The sequence below is a fragment of the Nanorana parkeri genome, unplaced genomic scaffold (genome assembly GCF_000935625.1).
Source record: "Nanorana parkeri isolate BGI_ZX_2015 unplaced genomic scaffold, ASM93562v1 scaffold731, whole genome shotgun sequence".
Classification (NCBI taxonomy): Eukaryota; Metazoa; Chordata; class Amphibia; order Anura; family Dicroglossidae; genus Nanorana; species Nanorana parkeri.
In genome coordinates this window covers 461,111-469,473 of record NW_017306999.1, presented here as the reverse complement: position 1 = coordinate 469,473, position 8,363 = coordinate 461,111, and the positions used below count along the sequence as shown (strand labels likewise).

General features: G+C 47.7%; 1 protein-coding gene across 1 annotated transcript in view; it reads right to left on the bottom strand.

The window, feature by feature from the left end:
- The window catches only part of MGAT1 (mannosyl (alpha-1,3-)-glycoprotein beta-1,2-N-acetylglucosaminyltransferase), a 14,601-nt gene extending 10,024 nt beyond the window's left edge, over window positions 1-4,577 (bottom strand). The window contains exons 1-2 of the mRNA XM_018564180.1: window positions 4,568-4,577; window positions 523-529 (exon numbers count right to left, since the gene is read on the bottom strand). The gene's annotated coding sequence lies outside the window, so the exon portion shown is untranslated. The remainder of the gene's footprint in view (window positions 1-522; window positions 530-4,567) is intronic.
- Window positions 4,578-8,363: the final 3,786 nt, after the last annotated feature.

Genomic DNA, 8,363 nt, shown 5'->3' with positions numbered 1-8,363 from the left:
TAGAAGACTGAAGGGAAGGACGGAGGTCAGGTAGAAGACTGAAGGGGAGGACGGAGGTCAGGTAGAAGACTGAAGGGGAGGACGGAGGTCAGGTAGAAGACTAGAGAGAAGGACGAGGTCAGATAGAAGACTGAAGGGGAGGCCGGAGGTCACATAGAAGACTGAAGGGGAGGACGGAGGTCAGGTAGAAGACTGAAGGGAAGGACGGAGGTCAGATAGAAGACTGAAGGGGAGGACGGAGGTCAGGTAGAAGACTGAAGGGGAGGCCGGAGTTCAGCTTTAGGAGTAAATGGTCATTTTAGGTCAGAGGTGGGCAAAGTTTGCTCAGGCGTGTGTGTATATATGTACAGGCAACCTCAACTCTCAAGCTGTTGTGGAACTACAAGTCCGATGAGGCATTGCAAGACTGACAATTACAGGCATGGCTCTAGAGGCGTGATGGGATTTGTAATTTCCCCACAGCTGGGGTGCCGAGGTCGGCTACCCTTTGATATATATCAGGGCTGGGGACAAATCACAAACATGACAGCTGGCGTCCGACTGTCGAGGTTTCCTCTAGTTGTTGCCAATGGAGACGGCTCCTGGATTCCCAATTCCACATTCATCTGTCCGCCCCCAATATCAGCTGCAATCACTTCACATGGGCCGAGGGGTGGGCGACCTCAGCCCTCCAGCTGTTGTGGAAACTACAAGTCCCATGAGCCATTGCAAGTCTGGATAACCACAGGCATGACTCCCAGAGGCAGAGGCATTATGGGATTTGTAGTGTCTGCATAGCCTAGTGCAGGAGTAAGCGACTTTAGCCCTCCAGCTGTTGTGGAACTACAAGTCCCATGAGCCACTGCAAATCCGACAGCCACAGGCATGACTCCCAGAAACAGAGGCATTATGGGATTTGTCGCTTTACCATCGCCCCCGCTACAGTGCCGAGATTGCTCACCCCTGACGTAGACGGCACCAGCCATGGACAAACTGCTGTAGCAGAGCCGTCTTTTTGTACAGTGCACGCCGCCATTTACCTGCATTGCAACTTGGGATTGGCTCAGCCACGTACTATACCCCCAGACACTACAAGGATCAGCATGCCCTCTGCTATCGTACAGTAGAAAAGACTTCTTCCTTCATATGGTCCATGTATAACAGACACTACAAGGACCAGCATGCCCTCTGTGATACATGGACCACACCAAGGAAGAACTCTTGTGTACTGTACGATAGCAGCTGCCTTCTACTCCAGAGGACATGCTGATCCTTGTAGTGTCTGGAGTAGAAGGCAGCTGCTATCATACAGTACACAAGATATCTTCCTTGGTGTGGCCCATGTATAACAGAGGGCATGCTGGTCTTTGTAGTGTCTGGATTAGAAGGCAGCTGCTATCATACAGTACACAGAGGGCATGCTGGTCCTTGTAGTGTCTGGAGTAGAAGGCAGCTGCTATCATACAGTACACAAGATATCTTCCTTGGTGTGGCCCATGTATAACAGAGGGCATGCTGGTCTTTGTAGTGTCTGGATTAGAAGGCAGCTGCTATCATACAGTACACAGAGGGCATGCTGGTCCTTGTAGTGTCTGGAGTAGAAGGCAGCTGCTATCATACAGTACACAAGATATCTTCCTTGGTGTGGTCCATGTATCACAGAGGGCATGCTGGTCCTTGTAGTGTCTGTTATACATGGACCATATGAAGGAAGAACTCGTGTGTACTGTACGATAGCAGCTGCCTTCTACTCCAGACACTACAAGGACCAGCATGCCCTCTGCTATCGTACAGTAGAAAAGACTTCTTCCTTCATATGGTCCATGTATAACAGACACTACAAGGATCAGCATGCCCTCTGGAGTAGAAGGCAGCTGCTATCATACAGTACACAAGATATATTCCTTGGTGTGGCCCATGTATAACAGACACTACAAGGATCAGCATGCCCTCTGTTATACATGGACGACACACAGTACTTGTGATATGGGAGAACAACAAAGGCCAGAACGCCTAGGACATAATACAACCAGGTCAACCAAATGTGCTTCTCCAGGGCTATGGAACTAAAAGACCCGGCGGACCTAACCGAGAAACCTGCTGGGAGTTGTAGTCTTCCGGAGGAAAAACATGTCAATATAAAAGTTACAATAAGGATCTTTATAGGACAAGAGGAGGAGGAGCGAGGAAACATGATTTGGGGTCTAACCTGAACCAATCAATTGTCGGGACAACTTCTCAAACTTTCCGCCAACTTTACCCCGTCCCTCCAGACACAGGGGGGGTCCTCCCCCATCCTCCTCCCCCCCTCCACTCCTTCTCCCAACACTCACCCTGGTCCCCGGAGGTCTTCCTCTCTCCTCCACAACCTCTCGCCGACTGCTCGGCTTCTACTGGCACAGGAAAAACAAAAAACCTGCATGATTTGTGGCAGCACACACATGTGACACGCCGCAGGCATGTTACGTCTCTCATGGCTACGCATGGAACTTGTTGCTGAACATATGCAGTTTTTCCCTATTTGCCCCGACATGGCTAGACTGCGTACAAACCGGATGAATAACTGCGGTCAGAACCGTGGCCCCTGTCTGCATCTGAGGCCAGTCAGGCGGTCAAACTTGGAACAGCGGCGGCGCCATACACGGTACAAATTTGGCTGCCGTCGTGGCTCTGAACGCACGCAGCGTGCGTAAGGCTGTAGTCCACCGTTAGGAATCCCTTCCCCCCCATCGCCCCGTGTGAACGTGAAGGCGGCCATATACGAAGCGATTCGTGGTCGATCCAAGTATGAGCGATCGCAAGCAAACATTCCATCATTGATTAGTACATCCAATGACGCAACATACCACGGAAATGGTCCACTGAAAACGATTAATCTACCCGATCAGTTGTCGGACATGCGCACAGATATGTGTTTGAGGGATCAGAAACGATTCGCTGAAAACGATCAATCAATTGATCTCTATTATGATCAGTTGTCGGTCAAAGGCTCAGATATGCGTTCGAACGATCAGAAGCGATCTACTGAACACGGTCAATCAAATCGATCAGTTGTTGGACACCCGCTTAGATATGAGTTTGATTGATCATTTCAAGTAGATTGTTTTCTGATCAAACACATATCTGCGCATGTGTCCGACAACTGATCATAACACAGATCAATTGATTGATCATTTTCAGCAGATGGTTTCTGATCAATGAAATGCATATCTGCGCGGATGTCCAACAACTGATCGATTGATTGATCGTATTCAGTAGATCATTTCTGATCGATCAAACACATATCTGCGCGTGTGTCCGACAACTGATCATGATACAGATCAATTGATTGATCATTTTCAGTAGATAGTTTCTGATCAATGGAACGCATATCTGCGCATCTCCAACAACTGATCACTTGATTGATCATTTTCAGCGGATCGGTTTCCGATCGATTGAAGGCATATCTGAGCCTGTGACCGACAACTGATCATGATACAGATCAACTGATTGATCATTTTCAGCAGATCGTTTCTGATCAGACACATATCGGAGCGGGTGTCCCAACAACTGATTGATTTGATTGATCGTATTCGGTAGATCGCTTCTGATCGATCTAACGCATATCTATCAGAAGCGATCTACTGAATGCAATCAATCAATTGATCAGTTGTTGGGACACATGCTCCGATATGCGTTCAATCAATCAGGAACAATCTACTGAAAATCAATTGATATGTATTAAAATCAGTTGATGGACACACACAGATATTCGCTTGATCGATCGATCAGAAACAATGTACTGAAAACGATCAATCGATTTACCCGTAATATGACCTGTTGTTGGACACGCGCAGAGATGCGTTCAATCGATCAACAGTCTACTGAAAATGATCAATCAGCAGTTGGGCGTCCAAGCAGATGTGTGTTTGATCGATCAGAAACAATCTGTATTACGATCAGTTGTCGGACGCGCGTTAAAATATGAGTTCGATCGATCAGAAGGCGATCTACTGACAACAAGTCAATCGATCTGTGTTATGATCACCCGTCGGACACATCTGCAGCTTTACGTCTGATCAATCAGAAGTGATCGATTGAAAATGATCAATCGATCGATCTGTATTCCAGTTATCGGACACACGCATAGAAATGCTTCCTCCTGCCTGCAGCAGACTGATCACTGGGGGAGGGGGAGACTGAGGAAACGCTTCCTCCTGCCTGCAGCAGACTGATCACTGGGGGAGACTGAGGAAATGCTTCCTCCTGCCTGCAGCAGACTGATCACTGGGGGGAGACTGAGGAAATGCTTCCTCCTGCCTGCAGCAGAGTGATAACAGAGCCTGTGACACTGTTTCTGTACAATGCGACATGTCAGAAATGGATTCACACTTTAAGGATGAGCTCAATTTTCACAGCAAGGTCCCTAGAAATGCTTCCAGAGTCTCCGAAAATGGCGGCAGAGCCGGAAAAGTTGGATGCCTCCGTTCCCATGAAAACCGTACAACAGATTCCTGAAATGTTTGTTTTGGAAACAAATACGGCGCAGGATCTGGAAAAGCAAGTTTGGTTGAGGAGCAGCATTCCTGTCTGTGTTCTGTAATGACACCAATACAGCGCCGTGCAGTCAGCGTTGTCACAGAAGATCGGCTCTGGGCCAATTACACTTCAAAAGGGAATGTGCAGAAGCCGTCATCCCTCTGATGTGAGCCCCCGGGGCTGCAGCTGAGCAGATCTTAAAGGACACGTCCACTGTTCATACCATGTTCCATGTTATGGTCATGGAGTGCAACATGGAACCCTAGCGGGGGTTTTTTTTTATGACTTTCATGCTGCTATTTACAATGGGGGGTGGGGCCCAGATACATGAGGCGGACTTTGCCTTTTACTGCAACATCTGCTTCAAACTTGCTGGAGCTCCGCTTCTGCCCCGTCATGGTTGGGACAATCTGAGTAAATAAGAGGGGAAGGGGGGATAGAAATGTTGCAGTTACTTTATAACGGAATGCTCAGATGTTTGCTGAACCCCCGGCGACGGCTTAGTACACCAGAGGGTACTAAGCCACAGTCCACCTTTCTACATAGTCGACCATGTCCTTTCCCCTCCGGCAACTGATAAGAACAGATACTACACTTGATCTTAGCCAAAAGGCTAGAAATGAATATCGTATTTAAATCCGCTGCGCTTAAAAGCACAGTTCTCTGCTTTCCCTGTATAATTTGGCCGAACGCGCTCAGCAAGGAAACACAGACACTCGCTGTTGTCTCGTCAGAGTGCCATGTTAATAAGACGGTATATAAAAGAGAAGTATTTATGAGCAGTGAGTGTTTCCGTGCAAAACAATGACATAAAACTGGATGAGAAAAGACCTCGTAACATTCATTGGTGAGCTCACTGATGAAAAGCATTGGAAGAGTCCTTGCTTTTTCAATGACCCCACCACCCTTCTCTAAATGCTGCAAACACCTCATGGACCCGGCCGTAATAAAATACTGATCATCTACGCAAGATCTTTCTGGCAGATGTTTGCAGGGGGAAAAAAAAAAAACACACACACATAAAGTGTCACATACTGCATAGGACACTGGCAGCAAAACGGTTAATGCAGAGCGGAAGCAAAAACATTTTTTCATTTTGGATGGAGCAAAAGAGGGTTATAATCCGTGTCGGCCATTGGGAAGATTTCCCTTCACTTCCTGTCCAATAGCCAAAAGTCGGATGTAGGAACCTCCCCTGCCAGCTATTACACTTAAGTGCCCGCGGGAGCACGGCTGTTTATAAATACCCGAATGATGACTGCAGCTGATTGGCTGTAGTATCTGATCGGACTGCCCGGGCTCCTTCGAATTTTCGGTCAAAGTTTGCCGAGCCGGAAATCAGCCGAAATTCCAAGAGTCTCAAGTCTATGTGGAAGTCTGATGTGGATGCTGGTTCTCGAAGGTCGGGGGCGTTTATTTACCTATCACCGATACGACGCCCTGTCAGAAACCAGACAGCGGGCGGAAAGGGGTTATGAGGGTCTGTAACATGGATAAGGAGAATCAGATGTCTGGAGGAAGCGCCGCTTTCAGCCAAGCAAAGAATTCCTGGTAAATGTAAATCTGATGCCGGCTTGGTCATTGTTATTATAGTCGCCTCACGAGCAGCAGAGCGTTCCCCCTCGCCTCCAGATTCCCAGACAGCCGTATACTTCTATATACACCGTCACTTTCCCTCCGGGTGACAACATTCCCTTTTTTTTTTAAAGTATTAGCTACACATTATACACTGAGCAGGAAGCAATACACCGTGTGCATGATAATAGAAGAATAGAATACAGCAAACCCCATGTACCCTTCAGTCTTCTATCTGACCTCTGACCTTCCCTTCAGTCTTCTATCTGACCTCTGACCTTCCCTTCAGTCTTCTATCTGACCTCCAGCCTCCCCTTCAGTCTTGCACAGTTGTAGCGGCTCCTCTCCTGGACTGGAATGGCTTCCTCTGATTTCACTGCACACTGCAAGCTCCTCACAATGTGCATTAAAAGCCGAGCATGTCAGACAGAGCCCCGCCCTCATTTCCTGGCTGGAGGATGTCCAGCATCATCTAATCATTCTTCCGCATCGTGGACTGTCCCTGTCTATTTATACGGAGGTTCAGCATCACATGTGGGCGTTACCTGGGGTGGTCTGCATGCAAATTCAGCCTGCCTATGGAGTGCAACATGGAACCCTAGCGGGGGTTTTTTTTTATGACTTTCATGCTGCTATTTACAATGGGGGGTGGGGCCCAGATACATGAGGCGGACTTTGCCTTTTACTGCAACATCTGCTTCAAACTTGCTGGAGCTCCGCTTCTGCCCCGTCATGGTTGGGACAATCTGAGTAAATAAGAGGGGAAGGGGGGATAGAAATGTTGCAGTTACTTTATAACGGAATGCTCAGATGTTTGCTGAACCCCCGGCGACGGCTTAGTACACCAGAGGGTACTAAGCCACAGTCCACCTTTCTACATAGTCGACCATGTCCTTTCCCCTCCGGCAACTGATAAGAACAGATACTACACTTGATCTTAGCCAAAAGGCTAGAAATGAATATCGTATTTAAATCCGCTGCGCTTAAAAGCACAGTTCTCTGCTTTCCCTGTATAATTTGGCCGAACGCGCTCAGCAAGGAAACACAGACACTCGCTGTTGTCTCGTCAGAGTGCCATGTTAATAAGACGGTATATAAAAGAGAAGTATTTATGAGCAGTGAGTGTTTCCGTGCAAAACAATGACATAAAACTGGATGAGAAAAGACCTCGTAACATTCATTGGTGAGCTCACTGATGAAAAGCATTGGAAGAGTCCTTGCTTTTTCAATGACCCCACCACCCTTCTCTAAATGCTGCAAACACCTCATGGACCCGGCCGTAATAAAATACTGATCATCTACGCAAGATCTTTCTGGCAGATGTTTGCAGGGGGAAAAAAAAAAAACACACACACATAAAGTGTCACATACTGCATAGGACACTGGCAGCAAAACGGTTAATGCAGAGCGGAAGCAAAAACATTTTTTCATTTTGGATGGAGCAAAAGAGGGTTATAATCCGTGTCGGCCATTGGGAAGATTTCCCTTCACTTCCTGTCCAATAGCCAAAAGTCGGATGTAGGAACCTCCCCTGCCAGCTATTACACTTAAGTGCCCGCGGGAGCACGGCTGTTTATAAATACCCGAATGATGACTGCAGCTGATTGGCTGTAGTATCTGATCGGACTGCCCGGGCTCCTTCGAATTTTCGGTCAAAGTTTGCCGAGCCGGAAATCAGCCGAAATTCCAAGAGTCTCAAGTCTATGTGGAAGTCTGATGTGGATGCTGGTTCTCGAAGGTCGGGGGCGTTTATTTACCTATCACCGATACGACGCCCTGTCAGAAACCAGACAGCGGGCGGAAAGGGGTTATGAGGGTCTGTAACATGGATAAGGAGAATCAGATGTCTGGAGGAAGCGCCGCTTTCAGCCAAGCAAAGAATTCCTGGTAAATGTAAATCTGATGCCGGCTTGGTCATTGTTATTATAGTCGCCTCACGAGCAGCAGAGCGTTCCCCCTCGCCTCCAGATTCCCAGACAGCCGTATACTTCTATATACACCGTCACTTTCCCTCCGGGTGACAACATTCCCTTTTTTTTTTAAAGTATTAGCTACACATTATACACTGAGCAGGAAGCAATACACCGTGTGCATGATAATAGAAGAATAGAATACAGCAAACCCCATGTACCCTTCAGTCTTCTATCTGACCTCTGACCTTCCCTTCAGTCTTCTATCTGACCTCTGACCTTCCCTTCAGTCTTCTATCTGACCTCCAGCCTCCCCTTCAGTCTTGCACAGTTGTAGCGGCTCCTCTCCTGGACTGGAATGGCTTCCTCTGATTTCACTGC